The sequence below is a fragment of the Cricetulus griseus genome, chromosome 5 (genome assembly GCF_003668045.3).
Source record: "Cricetulus griseus strain 17A/GY chromosome 5, alternate assembly CriGri-PICRH-1.0, whole genome shotgun sequence".
NCBI lineage: Eukaryota > Metazoa > Chordata > Mammalia > Rodentia > Cricetidae > Cricetulus > Cricetulus griseus.
Window position 1 is genome coordinate 166,018,400 of NC_048598.1, and position 24,090 is coordinate 166,042,489.

The window sequence follows — 24,090 nt, forward strand, 5'->3', positions numbered from 1 at the left end:
TGAAAAGTACATATAAAAATAAACACTGTGTCCTTGGCCTTCCAGAGTTCAACCAGTTGGCAGACAGCAACCTATTACTATGTACAAAGGTAAGTTTGTGTAAAGCAGGGACATGATTTCAGGAAAGTGGCTGATCCAGGGGTATGGAGGCAGAATAGGCTGGTGGTGAGCTGGTACATAGACTTATTTATAGTTTTTCTATTTGCAACAATTGAAATAAATATAACAATATATTAATACCTGTAGAATGTCGGTATCTACTATGGAGTTCTGTCAGAGCTTTTACTTTGTTTCAATGCTTCGTTAATTCAAAATTAAAAACTTAAAACCATTATAGCATTATAAAGAGGGTCAGTTTTTAGTTCATAAGGAAACATGATCTTTGCATATGTGTATACACATGTATACATATATGAGCAGATGTATGTGTATATGGAGGCTAGTGTTCAATATTTCATGTCTTCATCAATCACTCTTTATTATTGTTTTGTGAAAGGGTCTCTCACTGAACCTGGAGTCCTTAAGTTGTAGGCAAGTGCTCTATGGTACTGAGTCATTTATCCAATCCCAGGAAATACCTTTCTTACCAACACACCACATAAATGGATAATTAAATCTATAGTGTGTTGAAGTCTACAGTGTCATTATAGCTAGCTCTTTATCCAGAAGGAGGCAGTGTGGCATATGGAGAGATTATAAACGTGTAATACAGAAAAAACTGGAATTCAAACTTTCTTTTCTCTAATTCCTAGTGCCTGTGGTGATATACTTATCCTTCTTGAAGCCTGGTTTCAAATACGAAGATACACTGAAGGGAACAAACTTTGCTCTATCGATGTTTTGTTTGTGCCAGAGCTGAAGAAGACACACAGAGAACATTTATTCAACACTAACATATGGAGTACAGAGGGCTCAGTGCTTCATAGATGAAGTCTATGATGCACAACCCGTGTCAAGAAAGGTTGGCAGTAAAGTCACAGGACCCCTGTGGACTGCTTCAGACATTTGAGTTCAATACCTGCTTGATCTTTCAGAGCCTGGTGTTTCCCAGCTCTCATCGTAGATGACGTAAGAGTCATTGTGTTGTGGTTTATTTTTTCAAAGCTTAGTCTTGGTCAGTTGCTGAGATGGAACATAGCCTCATCCTGCATGGCTCCAGAAATTGACTGAACTGGCCCAACGAGGGAGCGAAGAAATGACAGACACTAATGACACACATAGACACAGAGAAAACCTTGAATTGGTGTCTGGGCTCTATGATGGAGAAGCCACAGCACCCTGGAAGTTCAGAACGCATGTTACATACAATTGAACAAGGAAGTGTGATTATTATACATGATTGACATAGGGAGTGGGCTTTATAGTATACAGCTGTATCTAGTGTCTGTAGGCATAGTGTCTGTAGGGAAGCAGTCAGCAGCAAATGCCAGAGGAGAAAGCTACAATGGGCATTTTCTGCACACACTGTCAACGTTTGCACATGGGTCAGAGGGAGACTTTGCCATTCCTTGGAGCCTCACCCACAGAAGGCTTTGCAACTCTCACGGGTCTGAGTCCTTGACATGGCCACGCTATATCACCAGCACACATTTACTCAAGACTTCACTCATTTCCTACAGAATACCATGCGTATGTGAAAATGTGTGTACGGAAGGAAATGAGTGTGACACTGGCTACTGTGAGTCAGTTAGAGTGGGTGATGTGTGGAAGATGTACACTTCTTAGTAACAATAAAGCTAGCTTAAGATAAAATAAAATATTACTTTTAATTTACTGTTTTAGTACGTTTGTTTAGATGTCGGTTATGATAAAGATGTTTGTCATGCTTCGGAAGAACTATTAGGTGTTTCTTTTTTACCTAGAATAGGATATTTTGGAAATATTGGGCACTGTGAATACTGCCCCCTCTTCAATTACTTACTTACCATGATATTCAGCAAGGAAGGTAAGTCTATTATTATCTCCATTTTTGTACAAACTAGGGAGTGGATATGTTTTCTGTCTTATCCATCAGATCAAGAGTATTGTGAAGAATATTAGTGTCATTATTCTGTGAAGAAAGCCCACACACCAGCCACTACTCTGTTATTTCTGTCTATGACCATATGAATGCTATACCTATGTTAAACAATACACACAAAAAGAAATGTCCTATGAGGAAATGTAGTGTCAACCCAAGTATAATAAACCTATAATTTCAGATTGCAATTAGAAAAGGTTCCATAAATCACTCTAGAAGGAAACTATTACAGTTCTGCAGAGAACAATACTCTTGGTCATAGGCAGAGAGTGTATGAGAACCATTTCTCGATCTTCCCACTTCCTGGCACACTAATGTAAGGTAAGATATTCAGCCCAGGATTCCCCATCAGCATGTAGATTCTCCTTTAAAAAAAAACACCACAGAGAACACAGAAAGATCGTATCTGAGCTATATGTGGAAGCTGGGTGTGGTGGGGGCTGATAAGAACCACCCATTCAACCCCAGGTGTCCAAGTGAACAAGGATTTGCAATGTTTATTCTGAGCACTCAGTACAGCAACTGCTTCGTGTGGATGTTCAAGCAATCATCATAAAAATCTTCCTATGTGAGCATTCTTCTTAAATAATCTTATAAAATACTGACTTCCTCTGTGCTCTACAATAGATAGCAACATTGTCCTTCTTGTATAGAGCATTTTTAGCTTCAAAACTGAGTTCAGAAACTACAAATTGAGTGTTTGGGAAAGTTGAGCAGTTCAAGGTCAAATGTGAGATCATCAGAATAAAACGTTTTAGGGAGCCAAAGACCAGCACAAAAGTAGATGAAGCTTGAACTGAATTTAATTAAGCTACTTGTATGACAGTGATCCCAAGTGAATATACCCACAGGCTTTATTTGTGCAGATTCAGCACCAGAGAATGGTAGTCATGACAGGCATCAACGCAATAGCAGCAATGATGTGACACTTTTCTGGAATGTGTGATAGGCCTGAGTTCAGCTGTGGATACAAGTGTCGGTGGTATCAAGGGTGTAGCTCATGTTTTCTTTCATCCCAGAATCTATTATCAATGCACTTGTAATCTATCAACAAGTGTGCCATTTAGTGCTGATTTAGTAGGGTGCACATTTTCTACTGATGTTACATCTGAAAGAGGATGTGGCAGAAAGCATTGCAATGCATCATAGTGAATTTTGGACATTTTCTTGGGACAGTGGGCAACTATTTTGGCTGATGGGGCCTGTATAGGAGGAGAGAATTTAAAAAATGTCTTTTCTTTCTCACACAGCAAAAATGAACTCTCTTGAAAGAGTATCTGTTAACAATATCATGGGAAGCTGCAGAGTGTTGTTTATTGTCATGGTTAATATATATGACATTTTCGTCATACTATGAGAAGATGGGAAATAGATCAGTTCATTGGTTTAAGGACACAGTATGGAAAATAGATAAAAGCAGAAATCAGATGTAACTCCCCTCCATTTCAGCTTCCTCTTTTCTCATGGTCTTTGCTCACCAGTCAGCCTTTTGGTCAAGGTTAGCTTCTGTCTTCCATAACTTCATGAGAACACATGTCATCTGTATGGCAAACTATGCTTGCTTTCTCCAAAGTAGGGGAAATTGTGCCTACTTGCCATGCATTAACAGAATTGTTGGATTTATTTCTGGTAGTATAACATTTTACAATGACTTCCATATGCTTCATGATACCATTTGATATTAAATAACACCAATAATATCAGTAGTTGAATGCCATCAGTATGAAGAAAGAATACACAAAGAGGAACTTGTCTACTATCCTGCCATCTTGTATGCTAATATAGCCAAGAAGAGTAGAAATTTATTTGCATTTTGAAGATGGATTCATACATTACTATTTTTGCTTGTTGTATTCTTGAGGGCAGTGTAGTCAACTTGAGTAAAAATCAAATCATCATAATGGATGTTGAACTCACAGAAGAAAAACAGCTAGAAAGAGAAAGGTAGGATTTTTCAGAGGTGTATAATCAGGCCTGGTGACTGATTTGTATAACTTCATACTCAGAAGCCTGAGGCAGGAGGACTTCCATGGGTTTGAGGCCAGCTCAGGCTTCATTGTAAGCTACAGGCTATACTAGGTTATAGACTGAGATCATGTCCCCAAACTAAAACAATGTAAACAAACAAGCAAGAAAATGGATTTCTTAAGGGGAAAATATGGATATTGTAAAATAAATTAGTCATAACAAGTATACTAAAATTGAGTTTTCCAGAAGATTGTGCATCATCAGAGGAAAACCAGCTACCAAAGGATTCTATCTGAACACGTTACTTGTGATAATAGTGTTTACATCTTAATCTTTATTAATATAGCCGACCGTGAGTTCCTTTGCAACTGTTGCTAAATAAGTCTCATTATTTTAAACTTTATGATTTAAAATGTTTTCTTTAAAAGTTTTATTTTCCCAAGTTTGGGCCATATTTAGAAGCATCTGAAGCAGGACTATGCTATGAAAATCCAAACAGCATCTAGAATAAATTGAGCATTCAATCAGCATTTACCACTGGTCTATGCTAATACATCAACAAAACAATTGCTTCACCCAAGTCTCAGGGATCACTGCAGAAGAGAGGGGAAGAAAGACTGTAAGTGCCAGAGCATCAGGGAGTCTGCTGTGAGACTGTGTCTCCTAGGAATGACAGAAACTAAACACATGTAGTCTCCCCAATATGACCCGAACAAGGATGACAACAAGAGAAAAGCTAACATGGAAGGGGGAAAGCTCATGAGGCCTCAAATGCTAGATAAAGAACTACAGACAGCTAAGGAGTGCTAAGAGAGGGGGAGATAGTGTTCCCCAGGAGAAAGTACAATTGGTTATTCAATTCCAAATGGTCATCTCTGAAAGTATACATGTGAGTAACATTATACAGACTGATATTCATAAGTATGTACATATTTATGAATACAAACACACACATGAATATGAAGGAAAGCAGATAAAAGGGGGAATACACAGGCGGGTTTGGAGAGAGCAAAGGGAAAGGAAAAAAATCATATATTATAATCTATCAAAATATTTTTGAAAATCCAGTATGTTTCTACACCATCTAGCCTGGGAAGAACAATGGAAAATATGGGAAAATGTGGTACAGGCACAACAAATAGGGGAAAAGTCACACACACACACACACAGACACACAGACACACAGACACACACACACACACACACACACACACACACACACACACATTATTTGAGGGTATGGACAAATGTTATAGGGTCTAACTGTAGATAGCTGGGTAAAGATTTTACAACCCAAGAGCTCGAAGTGAAGATTCAGCTTAGTAGATCGTAGATGTCTGCCAAAGTTTGTGATGTGGAAGTCAGTGTGGTTGGTCATTCTTTGCCTCCCTTGTGTCTGCACAATGCTGTGCCAGCAATCTCTTCAGTTCTTTAACTTTTCCCTTTCTAATGTGCTGCATCACACTTTTGAGGCCATATACAACATGAAGGTTTGGGGCAGGGCCTACAGCTGAGTGGTGGTTCTGTTTGTTTCTAGCACTCTAAGTATCTGAAGCATAATAATAGGGTCAGAAGAAAGGATCCATCCTGATCTAGAATAACAAGTCACCGGATGAATTGTGCCAACAAAAACCCTTTTGTAATGTGAGCTTTGTTTCCTTACTGAGTTGTGCCCCAGGGTTTGACATCATCTGCTGCTACTGTTAAGTCTAGACTCCTGTGAACTTCAGCGAGAATTCACCACAAGCATTCTCGAATAATACAGTCAGCCCCAGGAAAGACATCTGAACATTAATCAAAACTGGTATGAAGGAAAAATTCTGGTAATTCTTTTAGAAGATGAGGGTAACATATTCCTTATTTCAGACATTCCCTAGGTGGCACACTGAGTATGTTCAGAGAGATTTATAACACTAAGAGGCTGTTACAGAAGAGGCTCTTTTAATAGTGGAATTCTGACCTCCTTTATATTCTTCAGCAAAGATTCTTGTGTAGTAAAATGACAGATTATGAGCTCAGCTTAAGGCTTTTGGAAATATGATCATGTTCTTTCAGAATATTTATTCATTTAGGAGAATGTTATAATTACTGGTACTAATTTCATTTATATTGTTATTTAAGGGTGTAGGAAAGGGAGTTGCATTGTCCATTGTTCTTGCCTTGAAAAATTCCCAAAAGAAACCAGTAAACATACATTTTATACATCTTCCCAATACTGAGCATGAAAAGCCAAGTTAAAAATCCCATGAGTGTGTATCTGAACTTGTGTGTGTGTGTGTGTGTGTGTGTGTGTGTGTGTGTGTGTGTGTGTGTGTGTTTGTGTGTGTGTGCTTGTGAGTGTGCATGAAGAGGCCAGAGATCAACATTGAGTGTCTTCTTCAATTATTTCCCACCTTATTTTTTGAGACTGTTTCTCACTGGAAACAGAACTTATAAATAAGCTAGACTGGTTGACCAATGAGTCCCCAGAATCCACTTGTCTCCACCTCCAGGCTTGGGATTACACCATGGGCTACCATACTCTATTTTTCAAATGGATGCTGCAATTTGAACTCAGATCCTCATGCTTATCCACAAGCAGTTTACCTATTAAGCCTTATGTCTGGGCCCTGGACTGAGTTTCTTATGAAGAACAGACAGTGTGGTGAAAGCAATAATCTACTTTGGGGTTGCTGGGATGCAGCACTGGGGTTCTGTGTAGAACAAGTTCATGTCTATAGTCTCAGCACTCTTGAGGCTGAGACAGGAGGACTACCATGAAGCCAGTTTGGAGATCATCTTTGAAACACCTACAGGAGACAACAAGACATGAGTAGCCATGGTATACATAAATATAAAGTTTTTAAGTATAATGAGAACTTGCATCAGTCTTACAGTGTGCCTACAATCACTGCTCTTGATCACTGATATCCAACTATTTGTGACACTAGTTGATTTGATTCCATAAGGACACATCTCCTGAGAGCAAGAAAGGTGAAAACTCCTTTTCTCAATTTCCTGTCAGTTTTAAAGGCATTTCCTTAGTTATTCTTCTGTCTGGGTTCTTTTTTTTTTGTTTTTTGTTTTTGTTTTTTGAGACAAGGTTTCTCTGTGGCTTTGGAGGCTATCCTGGAACTAGCTCTTGTAGACCAGGCTGGTCTCGAACTCACAGAGATCTGCCTGCCTCTGCCTCCTGAGTGCTGGGATTAAAGGTGTGTGCCACCAATGCCCGGCCTGTCTGGGTTCTTATTGGTAGATGCTTCAAACTAAGTCAAACTAAGGGATGCTTTGGCACACAATAGAAAAACACAAGACTCTTTGGTCCTGGCCAATCACAGAATAAAAGCTAGACTCCTTGAGAAAGAAATTTATACTCTGTGCCTCAGATTTCATCTTCATCAACAGTTTTCTTTTCCCCATCAATATGGAAACTCATCTGAAACCTCCTAAGAAGCCAGATGAGCCAAATCCATGGGACTATGGGGTTGGCAGAGCTCTGAGCATGGCTGTTTGGAATCAGCTTTGTAGGTTTTACATTTTTTTCTTCACTGCTTTGATCCTTCTTGTTCAACATTGTGTTTAGTCTTTAGTGTGGACAATTGCAAAAGGGCTTGCCTGGCCATCTAGACAAGACCACAGTGATGGTAGTTGTAATGGGCACCGATTAAAAACAGCTGTGTCCAGTGCAGCTGTCTGATGGTTTTCACATGGTTAGAATAGAGTCAAGGCAGTGAGAGCAGAAACAAATGTGTTTGCATATCCAGGAGGAGGTATAGCATGAACATGTTATTACTATAAGCATTATCCTTGATGAATGGCAGAGACAATGTTGTCTGTTCCCTTCTTCTAAAGTGACTTCTTCTACCATCTTTGCACACTGTAATCCTGGGGTGGCAATTACTGTGCACAGTCTGGAAGTAAGAAGTGGGAAATTGTGCTCTTCATCCTCGGATGTGGAGCCTGTGTAGAAGTTACTCGGAATTCTTCTCTATGGAAGACTTGTGTATTCTCCACTTCCTTAAATTTTTATGGCAGCATGGTGAGTGACACTTTTGATTGTCACACAGTATTTCTTTAGCTTTTGGCTTCGGTCGTTGGATATTCTTTCAGTTTCCTGTGTTCCTTTAACACATTGCCATGAAATGTGCTTAATTTTGGTTTTTGTTTTCTTTCTTGACTTCTTTCTGCCACCACAGACTGTCTCAGGCTCATCTTGTATGTTGTCTGTTCCAGTCCTAGAGTCAGGCACATCTTGCTTAAGAAGTTCTGGTTGCTTTTATTGATACGAATTCATATTGGTGCTGGTGATGATATTAGAAGGAAAGATCTAGGTGTTGGATGTGCTCATTGTTACAGGGAAATCTTTACTTCCAGGTACCTAGACAGCAGAGCAATAAAATACATGTATACAAACTTCTGTATGTACAATATCTAACAGAATTTATATGAAACCATAGATATGTCAGACAGGACATACTATACCCAAATATCTCTAGCTCTTCACACATGGATTGTTTCTTCCCTTACCTACCTGTAACTCCTACCTCCTTCAGTGAAAATGGTTTCCATCATTTGCCATCAGTTTGCTTAATAATTCTGTTCCAGTCTAACTGAAGAGTGCTTTCAGGTTATGAACTCATTCACTCATAGGAAACAGCTTCATCAGCTAGCACATGCTGCTTGTGGGCAGTTTCTTGCTACTTTAATCTTAAATGCCTTACTCATTTCCAAAGTTAATTTGATCATCACTTTTTGTTTTAATACTCTTTGTTGAGCTTGATTGTATATTTCATACAATCTGTTGCTTTGGTCACATTCTTTATATGATTCTAATAATCTTTACATTTTAAATTATTTTTGAGAATTTTCAGAATTGTACACCTTTTTAAAATTCATGTTTATCTCCCCAAGCTCTCCCAAGATAACCCTAATTTTCCCTACCCATCCTACTTTGTGTCCTTTTAAAAAATCCTTTCAAGACTAATTTGTGCTTCCCCAAGTACTTCCAGATGTGAGGTATTTTACTGGAGGGTAGTCAACTTATCAGAGGCTATATTCATAGAGAAAACAGAAGATACCATTTGCCACATTTTTTTTTAGCATGTGCCTAGCTCCCCTCTTCCATACTGGGATTTGGCCTGGCTTTGGCATGACAAGTATTTTGCTCATTGTGTTGTTACAATCACTCTGCATCCACACATACAGTTGCCTTGCTGTGTCCAGTTATATCCCTGTAGTCATCCACAGTCCCTGGCTCATGTACTCTTTGTGCTCCTTCTTCCAGAAAATAATTCCTTAGCCTTGGGAAGGGGTAAATGGTATATACATTCTCTGTATGGCTGTTTATGTGGGTTTCTCTGTATTTTGGCCAGTTGTGGTTCTTCCTTTTAATCACCATCTACAGCAAAAAGAGGCTTCTCAAATAAAGGTTTTTGAGATGTGTTGGTCTATGACTATGATAAGTCATCAAGGGTCAGTTTAATGCTATGCCCATTTAGTAGCACAATATTAATAGTTCCAATGACAAGTTCTTGGCCTTATAGTGATGCCAAATATTGGTTTCATTATATTCAATAGGACTTAATACCAATCAGAAAGTGTTTAATTTTATATTCATACCACTAGTGCACCAGTGGACATATCTTGCCAGTTCTCAGCTATGTATCATTGATGGTTAATCCCCCCAACACTGTGGCTTTCATAGCTTTCCGATACTATAAAAGCATCTCAGTTTGGTTTCATCATGTTCTATGACTCAAGTATATGTGTCTTTAATAATGGTCTATTACCCTTAAGTTCTGGAGGCTAAACAAGATCAATGACAATAACCTATAATGATTGGGAGGGTTCTATGAGACCTAATTATCTAAAAGAAATAAGCCATAAATAGCCAAGTTCCAGAGATGGATTGATTAAAATGCCCTTTAAATTCATGTATAACCAAGAGTACATTTTCTCTCCTCCTCCTCCTCCTCCTCCTCCTCCTCCTCCTCCTCCTCCTCCTCTTCCTCCTCCTTCTCATCCTCATCCTCATCCTCATCCTCTTCCTCCTCCTCCTTCTCATCCTCATCCTCTTCCTTGTCGTCTTTTCTTTTCTGTTAATCACCATGTGTTTTAGCAAATGTGAGATTCATATGTGAACCCTTTGTTTTCATGTATACTACTTTGTCTATAGCCCACATAGTAAGTTTCACTTGCTTAACCACCCACAAACTTCTAGCAATAACCATTGATCTGCATAACTTCATAGTTTTCCTTCCAGAATGCCATATAAATAGGATTATATAGAGTGTAACTGTGGATTGGTTTCTCTGCTTGTGAACACATACCTGTGATCATCCATGTTTCTGTGTGACTCAACAGATAGCTGATTTTTATTATTGAAAAGTAGTCTATTTAATGGATCCTTTTTGTAGTTTGCATTTTGTCCTTTTGAGGAAATCTCATCCCGGCTGGCCTTGAATTTGAGATTCCCTTACCTTGGGGAGTACAGGCCTATGTAATCACATGTGACAGTCTAAATGGCATGAAATTCAGCAGGAGAACAGATAATAGATATAGAGGAGATTGACCTGCCACTCTGCCTACACAAACTTTATCGTGTGTGTGTGTGTGTGTGTGTGTGTGTGTGTGTGTGTGTGTGTGTACACGCATAAGTGTGTCTATGTCTGTGTATATGTCTGTGTTTTTTGTGTCTATGTGTCTGTGTGTGTGTGTCTATGTCTCTGTGTGTATGTCTCTGTTTGTGTGTCTATATAACTGTGTGTCTGTGTGTGTCTACACTAAGAGTCAACGTTGGGTATCTTGTTTAGTCACTTCACCTTATCTTTTGAGACAGGCTTCTTATTGAATATAGAATTCACTGATTCAGCTAGATGGGTTAACCAGCAAGCCCCAGGGATCCTTCTGTCTCCAGGTCCCCATCACTGGGATTATAGACATATGCTATAGCACATGGCCATTTCCACAGGATTCAGGATGTTGAACTTTGGTCCTTATGCTTGTACAATGGACATTTTACCCACTGAGCCATCTCCCAGCCCTAGGACCTGCGTTCTTAAACATAGCTTTTGGTTCATAGGCTTAACTAGTGCTTTGGTCCATTAACACCTTCTTAAACTTCTCAGCTCATTCTCAGAATTTCTCTATGAGGTGATGTGTAACTGACTGCTGGCTAAACATATGTGGTCAACAAAATGGCTTTGTAATTCACATGTAATAGAGTTCTGCATTAACATACAGGATTGACAGCTAATTAGGAACTGAAGCAGAGTCCACAACTGTGAATTTTAATCACAGCCACATGAAATTTGCAAACCTTGTATTTAACTCCAATCTGTTACATAGAAATATATAATTGATGATCAGAAGTAAAACTTAAAATGCAATCCTACAATGCTTTTTATCCTCAACTTTGACTTCTAGAAAAGAATAAGTTACTTATGAAATAGACATTTTACCTTATAGTAGTCATTGCTTACAAAAATATCAAAATAGCCCTAAGTTGTTAAAAGAAGACTTAACTTCTAGACCTTGTGAAGAGTCCTGGGTTGCAGTCTTATGAATCTGCTCTGATTAGTTTTTGTCAGCTTGACACATTAGAGTCATCTGGAATAGAGAACCTCGGTTAAGGAATTTCCTTCTTCAGACTGGCCTCTGGACAGATCTGTGGGCTATTTTCTTTTTAATGAATGTTGTGTGATTTCCCGGCTTACTGTGGGCAGTGTCAACTCTGAGCATGTGTTCTAGGGTTTGTAGAAGAAAGCAAACCGAGCAAGCTAGTAAGCAACTTTCTTCGGTAGACTCTGCTTCAGTTCCTAATTTGCTCCCTCAGTGATGAATAGTAACCTACAAGCCAAATAAACCTTTCATCCCCAAAGTAAGTCCCAGTGTCTATTATAGCAATAGAAAGCAAACTAGATAGAAACTGGTACCAGAGAGTGGAATTGCTGTGATGGAATTGATGATGGATTTTTCTGGGGATGGGGGTTTAGGAAAGATTTTAGAACCTTGGGCTCAAATGGCTGTTAATTGTGCAGACCTTAATGAGATTTTATAGGAATGTGGAAAATAATGCAGATGATGGGGGCTTGGCTTAAGTTTCAGAAGGACTGTTCATGTGATGTTTCAGATTAAAGTCCATGGAAGTGAAACCTTGGCTTAAGTGGAACAATTGATGCTGACTATCTGGGACTAAAGAAACAGCTGTGCTTACTGAGAGAGCATTATTGAGGAGAAATCTTGGTGAAGTATTTCCTCAGGTTCAGCATGCAAAAGCTCTGGTACAGAGGGGTCTATGGCCACATTTCAAGTGGCCAGCTGATTTTGGTAATGTGTGAGTCTCCTGTATGGTATACTAGCTTTGGTATCATGAAAACTATAGGGTTAAAGGGGTCATGAAGGTCAGATGAGAGTTGATACTAGGAGAAACTATTGGTGAAGGTGGAGCCTCAGTTGCAGTAGAGACACCAAGACTGAAGATATCATGAAGAAAAACTGAGGTTTGGCATCATGTGGTATGGTCATAGTCCCTAGAGGCAGAAGGCAATTGGTGAAGTTGTAGCTTCATTTGCAGTGGAAACTATAGTATACTATAGATTCTAGGGCATGGGACAACCTCCAGGGACAACAGCATATGTAGAATGAAGCTGATCTGTATGTAGGGGAAGCAAACAAGTAAGCCACTTTCCTCCATGGTCTCTGCTTCAGTGCCTGCCTGAAGGTTCCTGCCTTGGCTTCCTTTGACAACATACTGTAATCTATAAGACAAATTAAGCCTGCCCTCCCCAAGCTGACAGAGTGCAAGATCTAAATCAGAATTATACAGACTTTTGAAACCTCCTAGCCAGTCCGAGTGACACACCTCCTCTAAGAAGGCTACACTTCCTAATCCTCTCCAAACAGTTCCACCCCAACTTGTGACCAAGTTTTTGTCATGGAAAGCACTGCAACAGAAAAGCAAACTAGGGGAGACTCTATTTATTGTAATTCATTCATTCATTCATTCATTCATTCACTCATTCATTCATTCACCTTATCATTATTTTATCATTCATAACTTTTTAGTAATTTTTACATGTTAAGCACAGGAGACCCATGGAACATTTTGTTCTATGGCCTGCTGTAAGCAGTGCAGTATTTTCTTATGTCCTACTGCTTTGTACTTGTTACTGAGCCATGGTTCTACCATTTTTACTTCAAGTTAAAACTTGCCTAATGAAGTCCGATTATGACTAATGTACATCAGGGCACACTCAAAACTGAACTACTATTTTCACTGCACCAATTTCTGAGGCCCCAAGGTGAAAGAAGTCATTGATTCTCAGAAAGCTATGCTACCAGTTACCACACTCTAAAGCAAGTCTCATTAAGCATAACCTAGGCACCAGTGGAGATTCCCTATCAAAGGCCAGGTCGGGTTCAGGTTGTTAATTACTACTTTGTCTAGTTCAGGAAGGGTGAGGATTTTATCTTGTTGAAGGTAGGATAAGCTATTTAGGAGAATAGTTAGAAGAGTGGAATGCAGATGAATGGTAGGATGGGTACTGAAGTGCAAATAAACTGATTGACTTGAACTAAATTATAGAAATATTGCATTGAGTATATACCCATCCTGAAAAGTCAATATTTAATTTAGATCAAAGCTAGCACTCACATTTATTCTTAAGATCAGAAGCCATTATTCAGCAGTGTGGCGGAGCTGCACAAAATTTCCCTAGAAGTCCTAAACTGAGATGAGATTGCTGGGATATGAGAAAGTCAGCTTATGAGAAAAGCTCCTCCTTTTCATTTTTAACCTAGAGAATTTCTTCCTCAAGGTTCCCTGTGCTCACTGGATATTTTATGTTGTACTCTATTTGCTTTTGGATTGAAAAGGCAAGGGCTGTGGAGTTGTCTTGTTGAGAAAAAGTCTTTGAATGTTGCAATGATTTGAATGAATATGGTCCTCAAAGGCTCATATATTTGAATGCTTGGTCACAAGTTGGGGTGGAGCTGTTTGGAGAGGATTAGGAAGTGTAGCCTTCTTGGAGGAGGTGTGTCACTCGGACTGGCTAGGAGGTTTCAAAAGTCTGTATAATTCTGATTTAGCTCTTGCACTCTGTCAGCTTGTGAATAAGGTGTGAGCTCTCAGCTACTGCTTCAACACAATGCCTGATTGCCTGTTTCTACCCTCCCCATTGTGATGTTCATGGACTCTAGCCCCGGGAACCATGAGCTCTATTAAATTTTTTTCTTTCTTTTTAAAAATTATTTATGATTTTTATTTAAATTAGAAACAGTCATGTTTTACGTGTTAATCCCAGTTCCCTCTCCCTCCCCCTCCTTCCTGCCCCCCACTGACCCCCTATCCCATCCCCAGGGAGGGTGAGGCCTTCCATGGGGGGGATCTTCAAAAAAAACTTTTTTTTTTTTAAAATAAGTTTCCATGGTCATGGCAATAGAAAAGTAACTAAGACTGAAAAACATTCTTGTTTTTATTAAAAATTAACTTATCCATACACTCGTTTCACCAGACAAGAATAAATAACATAGACTACCTACACTCTCCAGTCTTACTTGGTCACTGAGTAAATTGGAATTAGCCATGTTAATAGTAACTTTTTTTTGAGACAGAGTTTCTGTTTTGTAGCCTTGACTAGCCTGGACCTCACTATGTATACCAGATTATCTTCAAACTCATAGGATCTACCTGCCTCTTCCTCCTGAGTTATGGGAATCAAGGCATTCACCACCATGCTAGCCAGTAACTTATTTTTATAGAACACAATCAGGATGTGACTCATGTCTCTTTGTCAGAATTCACTACAGGGTTTGCTCAGGTCAGATGAGTCATGCCAGCATCTTCAGCCCTGGGAAATGACCTTCCCTTGTTCATCTCCACCCCTCTAGCTCTACCCAAAACACAGTGTGGAGGGTAGAGAAGGGCAGCAGTTAATTGGTGAAGTCACCTCAAAGTTACTGCTTTCAAGTAAGAATAGAATGGTTCATGAAGGTGAGATAATTAGAGAGTTGGGTCTGTTTTCATACAGTTCTGTGGCACGGTTCTTAGGTTTGAAGCCTTTAGTCTAGACTGGTTTGAGATCTAGAAACTGAAGCAATCTCATGACCTCATCAAAACAGCCTGAGAATGCAATAATGCTTTAGTAATGCATATTGACCTTGGATACCTAAGGATTTTGACAGTCTTTGCATTTATCCTGTCATCTAGAGGCAGCATGGATTCTATCAATTATGAGAGCAATTCTGACTTTTTAATTTTTGTTTGCTAAATATTTTCCTACTGTTGTAGCCATATTTCCCAATCTTGAGCTGAAGGTGTTTTAACATTTAGTTTTTCTTCTTTTCATGTTTCTATGCTTTACAGTCAAAGTTAGTTTTACTAAAGAGGGTAAGCAAGTAGAGCAGAAGCAGGAGAAGCTACTCTCATCTCATTGGCTGTATTCCTTAACTATGCCCTCTGTCACCTCCACTCTGCCCTCCCTAACTGAAGCATTTGTGGATGCAAGTCTTATATAAGGTAGTCTCTTCTAAAAACCAGTCCTTCTCAAGGGCATGGAATGAGTTGGAAGCATTGGTTCTCAGGGGACAAGATCTCTTTTTCATTTCACTTTGATGGTATTTATGACATTTCTTCTTTATAATTTTTAAAGATTGATTTTAGTTTGAATTATATGTTATGTGTGTGGATCTGTACATACATACACACACACACACACACACACACACACACACACACACACACACACACATATATATATATATATATATATATATATATATATGAATGCAGGTGCCTCCAAAGACCAGAAGAGGACATCAGATCCCCTTGAGCTGGAATTATAGACAGTTGTGAGTCACCAAATAGGTGCTGGAAAATGAACTCAAGTCCTTTGCAAGAGCAGAAAGTGATCTTAACCACTGAACTTTCTAACCAGCTCTATTTCCCCTTTATCTTGAATAAGGCTTCAAAACATATTTTCTTATCCATTTTTATCTACAAATATGTACATATTTGTGCTAAATTAATTTGTATAGATTAAGCCAAGTAGCACTGTCTGCCCTTAGATATACTAATTGCATGCACATATTACAATGAAAAATACTAATATTTAATATTAATGTTTCATACATATAAATTTTAAATGTTTATCTCATTTATTATATATTACAAGTATGTGTGTATGCAGGCAAACAATGCCAGAGAGCACAGGTATGTGTCAGAGAACAATTTTTTAAGGCCACTCTCTTATTTCATCTTGGTTTCCAGGGATCCAACACAGGCTGTTATGATGTCATAGCAAATACCTGTCCTCAGAAGCCATCTCATAGGCACCACATATATTTATTTATAAGTTGTGTCCTTTGGAAAGTATCTCCAGGGGATAGTGAGATGGCTCAGCAGGTGAGAATGTGTGCTGTTTTCACATAGGACCTGAGTTTGGTTCTTAGTAACAGTGTTGGGAGCTTCACATCTGTCTGGAACTCTAGTTCCAGAGGCTCCAGCATCTTTTCTGGTTTCTATGGGCAACACACTCACATGCACAACCTGGTTTTCTCTCTCTCTCTCTCTCTCTCTCTCTCTCTCTCTCTCTCTCTCTCTCTCTCTCTGTCCTTAAAAAATAGGTGCAGTACATTTTTTCTTTGTATTTTACCAGATTATATTTTTTATTGTTCCTCTCAGCCTTCTTTATGATGTAAAGACAAATACACTATAGAAAGTATGTTTCCTGCCTTTATAAAGGATGAGAAACAGATATTACATGTGGAATAAGTTATTAATTTTGGAATATGTTATTATATCAAACTAATACAGGCCTTAACATATTTATGTACTTTAATTGCCAAGTGTACTACTCAGAGCCATACTTCTTGCTTAACTCTGGGCCAGGAGTTAGTAAATTATAGTTCCCATGTAAAACTCAGCTGTAGCTTGTCATTGCAAAACAATAAGAAAACGTTATATTGGAACACAGCAATGATTTCATCATTTGCATATGGCCTGTGGCTACCTATGGGCAGAGTAGTTGTGACAAAGGGATTATGGCCACACATTCTAAAATGTTCAACCTCTGGCCCTTTATAAAAGAGCTGCTCCACCCACGTATCAAACTTCTTCCTTTTATTTCTAGTTAGATGTTGAAAAGAAAGGCTGAGCTCCAAAATTTCAAAACCACACATATCTTTCCTCTAAAACCTGTTCTAACGTGACCTACTTTGGATTGGTGGTAACACATTCTGCAGTGTTCAAGCCAAAGATTTAGAAACCATTCACTCTTTGGTCCTTTCACAAACATCTTCCCATCAACCATGCTCTCCTATTGTCTCTTTTCAAATATCTAGACCTCCCAATTTCCTCAAGACCTACCACACACGCATTGGCTTGAAAAAAATATAATACTTAACTGAATCTTTGTTCTAGTATCCTGATTAGACATCTTATTATTTTTACTGCTCTTAGATATTTTCAACATCCATCTAAAGTGATAAAGATAAAATAGAAGGCAGATTATGCTCTTTCTCTGTTTCTGATTCCACAGTTTCCCCTCAGATAATAACCAAAAAATTTTTAATAGCCCATGAAGCACTTTATGATACCCCTGAACTCCCCCATCTTCTTGTCCTTCAATTTTTCCTATCTTACTTACATTCCTGACTCTGGAGCACCCATACTGCCTCTAAGATACACTATTCTCAGAATCTTTACCTTATCTGTGAGTTTAACCAGGAACTCCATCCAATTTCTACCTGACTCACAACTTCACTTTTTCATGTGCATTTCCTAAGAGGCTATGGTGGGTATTATTAATTGTCAAACTGACATAACCTAGAGTCACCTGGGTATATCTGTGGAAAATTGTCTCAGAAGACTCAGTCCACTGTGGGCAGCCCCATTCCCTTAGCAAAGGGTCCTGAACAATATAGGAATGGAGAAATACAGCTGAGAGCATGCAAACAAGTAAACACACATTCATTCTTTCTCTGCTGTTTACTGTGACTGTGGCGTGGCCATAAGTCTCAAGTTCCTAATGCTGTGGCTTTTCTGCACTACTAAAATAAACCCCTTCCTCCCAGGTTGCTTTTTGTCAGGGTATTTTATCATAGCAACTGGAAAGGAAATGAGAACAGAGACTTGAACATCTTAATCATAATTGCAAACATCTGCTACTCTGAAATTTCCTTAAAAGTCTCAGTATTGTGCTCTATTTCCTTCACAGTATTTAGTTATGATGTCTTTTGTTTAACTTAGATATTGTTGTTTATTTTCTGCTTCTCTTTATTGGAATGTAAACATATAGGATAGTATTTGGGAAGTTTTTAAGCAATTTATCTTGAGTACCTAGCCCCAAATAGCTCTTGTACATATCTTGTGACTGGAAAAAAATGACCTTTGGTCTCAAATGATTCAATGTAAAACATAATGACAATCTGTTCAGCTGGTGAATTTCCTTTAAGACATTTGTATGTGTAAGCATATTGTGTCTATGCAATTTATTTTGTATATTTTCTAGTTTTGTATCACTGCAATTATTGAAAATGTCTCCAAATTACCATAACATTTAAAAAAATATTTTGACAGTGTAGTATTTTCATTAATTCTGTGAGAATTTTGAATTTGTACACAATGTATTTTGATTATATTCACCCCAACCCCCACAGAGCCCCCTGACACACCCCAGCTTCATGTACTGTTCTTTAATAACACAACTCGTGCTTCCCATAAACTCACAGGTGTAGGACCGTCCACAAGATGATTGTCAACTTACCAAGAGCCATGTCCTTAAAAAACTGACTCTTTCTCCCTGAGAAGCTATTAAACATCAGTCTCTCTTTAGACAGTTATGGAGGCTCATGAGGCCCTCCCCTTTCTTTGCTGGGCTATTGACTGGATTAGTCTTGTGCAGATCTTTTGGGAGGAACCACAGTGGCTGCAGTCCTGACTACAGTGCTCCGTCAAATCCAGATGACATACTTTCACCCAGGTCTTTTCCAGCCTCTGCCTTCTCTCACTACTCATGTTTGAATGGTGTAATTGCCCTAGAGATATTCCATTTATGGCAGGGTACTCCATAGAAAGTTGTTCTCAGCATAGTGATCAGTTGTGAGTTTCTGCTTTAATCAATATCCACTGCACAAAGAAGCTTCCTTGATGAAGTCTGAGAGCTTCATTAAACTATAGATCTAGAGATACTAATTTAGAAGACAATTTGATACCTTGCCCATTTAACAAAATTATAGTAATATCTTTCCCCTGATGCCACGCTCCTCTCTCGCTGGATCCCTTTCCTTGCACAAATGGTTCCTCCTGCTCTCATGTCATATATTCCATCATCCACCCCCACCCTACCAGGGCCACTTCCACTTCTGTGTCTTTCCCGTGGTCCTCTTTCTACATGAATCCCCCACACACTCAAAACTAGATTCAACACATGAGGAAAATAAATTTCACTTAACAAAAATGTTTTTCAATTCCGTCCATTTTTTTCCTGAAATATCAGGGTTTAACTTTTCTTTAACGCTGAATAAAACTCTATTAGTGTACACAAACTACATTTTATTTAAAAAATTCATGTTAATGGTAAGTCTAGGCTTGTTCTAGGTGAATAGTGCAGCAATAAACATGGATGTACAAGTAATCTCTAGTGGAATTTAGAGTCTGTTAGAATACATGCCCAAGAATAATACAGCTGGGTCATATGGTAATTCTGTCTTTAGTTTTTAAGAACCCTGTAAAGTATCTTGCTTTGTTTCTTATTGAAAATAGATTCTTTTCTCATATAATATATCCAGATTACTTTTTCTCCTCCCTCTACTCCTTCCAGTTCCTTGACATTTTCCCTCATATCTGGATCCATTCCTTTTCTATCTCTCATAACAAAAGAACAGGCTTCCATGGGATAACAATACAATATAACAAAATAAAATATACTGAGATAAAACAAAACTACCACATTAGAGTTTAACAGCACAAACAGAAAAAAAAGAGCCCAAGAGAAGACACAAGAACCAGAAACACACTTGTTTACACACTCGAGAAACCTATAAAGACACTAAAATGGAAGCCATAACATATACCTAGAGGACTTGGTGCAGACCTGTGCATGCTGCCTGAGTCTCTGTGAGTTATATGAGTTTTGATCATTTTGATTCAGAGGGCCTTGGTTCTTAGTGTCCTCCATTCCCTTTGATTCTTTCACTCTTTCATCTCTTTCCTCTTCTGTAGGATTCCCTGAGCCCTGGGGGATTTGATGGAGACATCCCATTTAGGGCTGAGTGTTCCAAGGTCTCTCTCTGCTGTGGGTTTTTGCATTTGTTCCCATGTGCTGCTGGAGGAAGCTTCCCTGATGATGGCTGAGCAAGACATTGATCTATATGTGTAGCAAAATGTCATTAGGACTTATCGCTAATTTTAACCAGTATTATTTGGTTTTACCATAGGCCCCTGGCCTATGTAGCTTCTGGTCACTCAAGCAGTGTCAGGTATGGGTTCCATCTCATGGAATAGGCAATAACTCAAATCAGACATTAATCATTACCTATAAAACTTTTGTGTCAGCATTGCCCTGGCATATCTTTGAGGCATGACACCATTGTGGATCAAAGGAATTATGGCTGGCTTGGTGTTTATGCTTTTCTTTTGGTAGCTGGCAGAGTACCTTCCTATACCAAAGACACTAGAATATAGGCCTGAAGGCTCCATGTAGGTGCCAGCTTGATTTCAATGAATTCAATGAGTTGTTTGCAGCATCGGGGCCTTGCTGTCAGATAGGATATAGAGAACAACCTAGTGTTGGCCACAACCTGTGTTGTTTGGGTATTTCCATAGGACCCTTTTGGCCAACAGCTAAATTAGATTTAACCCAATCCTGGTATGAAAGTTTCATTTGGTGATAAGAGATGGCAACTTGGGTCTCTGTGTACCTCATTACTTGGCTACTTCATTTAGATTGTTTTCATTTATGCATCTATTTTAGGAATCTTCTCCTGGATTACGTTTCCAGACTAACTCTCAATGGGCCTTAATTTTCAATGTCTCTCTCCATACTCCCTCCCTCATCATCTTTTCCTCTGCCATTCACCACTTGATCCTCCTGATCTATACCCCCACCCACCCATACCTACCTGTTCTATTTTCCTTTCCTAAGAAGGTCTGTGTTTATCCTCTAGTCCTCTACTGGCTGGGCTTGTACGTCAATTTGATACAAGTTAGAGTCATCAGAGAGGAAGCAGTCTCGGTTGAGGAAACATCTCCATGAGATCCAGGTGTAAGGCATTTGCTTAATTAGTGATCAGTGGTAGAGGACCCAGCCCATTAGCCATCCCTGGGCTAATGGTCCTGAGTTTTGTAAAAAAGAAGACTGAGCAAGCCACTGGTTATTCTACCCTCCAAAATAAGGAAACAACAGAATTGTTTCTATGCATGTGATGGACATAAAAATAAGTTGGGAATTGGATATATTGCAATCTGGATAAAACTTGATGCCTGAAAACTGAATGAAAATAGTCACTTAAGGCCACATATTTTATTATTATATTTACATGGAAAATAAGAACATACACATCCAAAAAGACAGTAGTTGCCATGCACAGTACCATGGATCTCACTGCTAGTGGGCACAGGTGACAAAAATGTGATAAACTTCAATCTGTTGTGATAGCTACCCAACTATGATTGCAATAAGAGTTACTGAGTTTATACTTTAAATGGGAAGCTTGTGATTGGCAAGTTACAGCTTGCTTAAAGCATGATAAAAAAAAGTAATAGCAGGCTTAGGGAGATGGCTCATTGGGTATTTGCTATGCAAGTATGAGGACCTGAGTTCAAATCCCTAGAATCCATGTACAGGTTTGTATGTAAGCATGTGTCAGAGATCCCAGCACTCCTCCAGTGAAATATGAGGTGAAAACAGAAGAATATTCAGAAGTCAGTGGATCAGAGAGCCTAGTGTAGATGGCAGTGAGCAGAAGAGCTTAGTGTAGACATCAGTGAGCAGAAAGCCTGCCTAGCCTGGTGTACACAGCAGTAGACAGAACACTTGAAAGATGAGGACTGACACCCAGGTTATTTTCTGACCTGCACACATGCATGGAAGCCTGGAGACACTCACACTTATATAAAGGTACACACACACACACACACACACACACACACACACACACCACCACACACAACACACCACCACCACACACACACACACACACACACACACACACACACACACACACATATATATATACAAACATGAACAAGGATAGTAACATAAGCATAAAGAAACAATGAGTGTATGATTACAAACTGTAGAAGGTACATAAATCTCAATCCAACTTAGGATAAATTAATAAAATTTAATGAGAAAATGGGGAATGAAACATAGACTGGGATAATAGAAACAGAGATGAATGTAATGTAAATAATATTTATAGTGTAAGTAAATGCCTAAGCTCATGAATAGTGTCACACTGATTTTAAAATCCAGCTATGATATTTGTAGGAGACACATCTAGCCTAGGGTCAGAAAAAGCAGGACAATAGGAGCTGAAAAGATGGCAGTTACTCAGAGTTCTTTCCACCATAAACTATGGAATATAAGAGTTCCACTTCATATGTTTTATGGGATACATACAAAAATATCACACATTTGAAGTCCACAGTTTCCAAAGCTTAGTCAACTTTATACACTGTGTGGAAGCGGTAGTCACACTTCCAAGAGCTCCAGGCTTTTAACTCTTTCATTCATAAAAGATCAAGCCCACCTGAGGAGCCCCAGCATGTTTATTTAGCCAGTCTTGGCAGGATACACTTTTATTTTCTTCAGGACTAACACTAGTAAATGTTTATAAGGGTAAGTATAATTACTAACTTCATTTTCACAGTGGCTCAAGGTTTATGAGAGAAGCAAGAACAATAGATGGAGAGGGGTAGGAATAAGGAACTCCTATGAATTTTCCCTTCCAACATGATCACATACATTTACTCCTGCTTACAGTTCTTCTCCTAGCATTTTGACAGAGGTCTCCTGTAGACAAACAGGTCTCATCATGAACTCGAACTCTGCCACTTGTCAGGATTTATAACATAATTGCAATGTGGTTGCAAGATGGAATCCCTGAGAACTCACAATAACTAATGATTTTCAAAACTTAGTCTCCTCTGACTAATTTCTTCTAGATCAATAAAAAATTCAAATGAAATCATTAAGTTCTAATTTTTGGCTTAACCCTAATTTTAATTTTTTAAGATGTAGTGACCATTTGCTGGAGGTTAATAAGCATAGTACTAAATTAAATGTTGTACCAAACTTAATTAAGATGATGAATATTTAAAACATATTCTACTGACAGGTGAATGAACACTAAGTCATTGGTAACTTCCTCTTGCCTCACATGGTTTGGTTGGTATGGTCTATGATTGCACAGATTTGTTTGTACAGGGTTTGTGATAAAAATAAAACTACTAGGTGCTGCTTAACATATTCATTTCAAGTTCTCTTCCAATATCTTTCTTTGGGGAGGTAAATCTGACGAGTTGTTGAGGGCAGGAACCCATACTCTAATTGTGAAAAACTGCTAGGTACTTGAGAACGTAGGCTAGTAAGCTCATTCATCATTATTTACGATGTGGGTGTGGGTCTCTCATTTAAAAATTTCATGTGCCAAAGAGTCAAAATACATTCGTGGTTCCCTCGGAGGGATAACAGGTCTGTTACTTACTTTGCTGTAGAAGGAACACGTCTACTCATTTTGTTTCAGTATGACTTTGCCGACAGTGAGAGTGAAAGGCGTTCTGCTCTTAGGACTGTTTGCAGTAAATCACGTGGTTCCTTGCTTAGAAACAGAGATCCTGAGCTGGAAAGAACCTTTGTGATCAGCCCCATGACCTTACAGAAGGGAAAAGCAGAACACAGAAACAGAAGCACCTTTTCAAGGCAGAAGATCCGCTCTGTGGCTCAGCCAGAGCTGGAATATGCATTTGATGTGTTTCTGCTACCTGTTATGCTCTACCACACAGCTCCACTTTACACATTCGTACTCCAGTAATGAGTCAATTCACCAGAAATGTCATTTGTTTGACCTGTAGGCTTGCAGTGAGCTCTACACAATTCTCCCTTGTGTGTATTCATTGG